The sequence below is a fragment of the Odontomachus brunneus genome, unplaced genomic scaffold, assembly GCF_010583005.1.
Source record: "Odontomachus brunneus isolate Ranch 3 - 2012 unplaced genomic scaffold, Obru_v1 Obru_scaffold_239, whole genome shotgun sequence".
NCBI lineage: Eukaryota > Metazoa > Arthropoda > Insecta > Hymenoptera > Formicidae > Odontomachus > Odontomachus brunneus.
The window spans coordinates 69,662-72,609 of NW_022639689.1; positions in this window are offsets into that span (position 1 = coordinate 69,662).

The following is a 2,948-nucleotide window of genomic DNA, read 5'->3' on the forward strand; positions in this document are numbered from 1 at the left end:
ATTAAGCATTGTGCTTTACAGAATGTATTAAAAATATTCAATTGGTGGTCTCAGCGCCCGGAGAGAGTTGTAAACCTTTATAAATAAACATTTTTTTAATGTATTAATGTTTCTCTTTTTATTTCCCATCAAAGTATCTACATAGGTACGCATACATTAGAGAAATTTTTTTTCGCATAGTTTTCGGAATGTCTCGAATGCTCTAGAATATTCTGGAGGGTGAATCATGAACGGAGGGGTCACTGAAAAGAAGGAGGATCGATAAAATCATCAATTGTGTCGAACTTACATATGAATTTATATTGAAAATTAACGCTGTCTTACTTCGTTTCTGGAGCGGAATCTCGGCAATGAGGTAATGTTCCCAATTAATCGCTGGGTCGTTGATATCAATGACATAGTCGGGAAAGCGTTCCTAGATAACTGGTGGGTCATCGATATCACCAGAAATGTCAATTACCTCCACTTCTTTGTTAACTTGCTCGTTTTGGATGATTTCTGAAATTATATATATTATTAGCGTATAAAAAAGTGGTTTTAAAATAAGTCGTAATTAATATTTTACTGATATATGTAAACTTACCCACGTCGTTATCGACGTCTTCTACCGCCGTTCTTATAGGCGAGAAAATCACATGTTTGTTCGAATTTCCTGAGCTATGGAAAATAATAATCATTAATTTCATATATTTTTCTAGTGTATTGTACTTTTTATAATTATTACGATATTTCGCTTACCTAGTATGGTTGAGTACAATCCCGATCATTCCCCAGACATCCTCCATTTCCTCCCCGAAATTACGTCTGATTATGAGGATTTCCCTCACAATTTCTTGGATCCGATCATTACAAAGTCTTCCGCTGTTAAACAGCAACACGAGTAGCATGCTGCTACATTCGCAAGCGAAGATATAAAATAAATTATAGTTTTCCGCGTCGTCGCTTTCCGATACGCGAGATAAATATTTCTCGCGATCGATATTCGGGTCCGCGTAAGAACCCGCGACGATACATTCGCGCACTAGAACACTTAATCGCGACATAGTATTCACGTGTCGTGTTGTCGAGGTCTGTACAACTTGTGTTTTCGAAAGACAAAATTCTTTTTTTCGGGAGGGGCTGTTGAAGATAAAAACTGAAAGGATGTCTCTACCCATTAAAGTATCTTTATGCATTAGATAAAATTCTTTTCGAGACCGAATGTTCTCCTCAAAAGATCTTTCTAGAATATTCGAGAATATTCTAGGCGCGCCGGTGACCGGAGAGGGGGAAAGGCGAGTGGGTGTAGCGGCCCGCTCGCGAACCGCTGCCAACAGGAAGGGAGGGGAAAGGCCGCGAAAACGTCGAAAAGGGGAGGATTGATGAAACGGTCAATTATATCGATATTATGTTAAAAAAATATGTGGAAAGATGTGTCGGTAAAATCAGATCGCAGGGTCAATAAAAATTACCAATTATGTCGGTAATAATATGTCGGTAAAAAAATATGTTGGTAAATATAAATATATTGGTAAAAATATATATACGTTGGTAAAAAATAAATATGTTGGTAAAAATACCGGTAATATGTCGGTAAAAAGAAATGTCGGTAAGTCCCCTCTCCCGCGTGACGTCAGCCTTCGCGCCTGCAGTTCCCCTCGCCCCGCACCCCCCCTCAGAGGATCTGGGTTAGAACCCCCCTTATATACCTACTAACATGAATACTCAATATAAATAATCAAACGTTTTGGCTCAATCATGAATCCTCTGCAGTGATATAAAAAAACTCAAGGTTTACAAAACGAACGCATTACAAGTAAAAGAATTAATTAAAAACTTTAATAAAATGACATGAATGTTATTCGCAATATTATAGCTGACAAGACCGTTACCCGACTAATATTAAGAAGTTCAAATTAATACTACGAAGTAGCCATAACTATAAAAAAAACCATAAAATAAAATAAAAATAGGTAAGATTAAAATATAATAAATAATTAAAACGATCAATATAAATTACCTTTGTTGAGCTCGGCTAAAAGGAAACGATCCTGTCAACAATAACATCGCCACGTTTAAGTAATAGAGATAATAACAGATTTATATACACGAGCATTAACATTGCGGCGACGACTCGTAAAAGAGAAGGAAACAAACAGAGTTTTATTTTTATAATAAGCCGCAGTAACTGTTGCCCAAATATTCTGTGTCCTTTTGAGAGTTAAGTCCATGCTTTTGAAATTTAATGTAAATCATTTCTGATATCAGGCGTTTTAAGTAATAACTTTCCTTATGCAAAACTTTGGCTTGATCCCAATTGAAATCATGGTTTTTTCTCAAATGGTGTTTTTGTATGGCCATTAACTCAACTGTAGAACTCCTTGGTATTCTCTTATGCTCAGCAATGCGCGTAGAGAGTCTTCTACTAATTTGACCAACATACGACGCCTCACATCTACTGCATTGCAATTTATACACAACGTTATTATGGAAACCAGGAGGCAACCTGTCTTTATGCACACGAATCATTCCTGATAATTTATTATCATTTATCATTTATTATCATTTATTATTGCAAGAATAAGCAATATTTGTCAAATTATTTTTAAAAAGCTTTGCCAGTCTGTTCGAAACCGCACTAAAAAACGGTATGGTAAAATATTTTTTATTATAACCAGAAGCTATCAAATTTATTTTAACTATCTTATGTTTTAACTTATGTTGATCAAACTAGTAGAAGACTCTCTACGCGCATTGCTGAGCATAGGAGAATACCAAGGAGTTCTACAGTTGAGTTAACGGCCATACAAGAACACCGTTTGAGAAAAAACCATGATTTCAATTGGGATCAAGCCAAAGTTTTACATGAGGAACGTTATTATTGAAACGCCTGATATCAGAAATGATTTACATTAAATTTCAAAAGCATGAACTTAACTCTCAAAAGGACACAGAATATTTGGGCAACA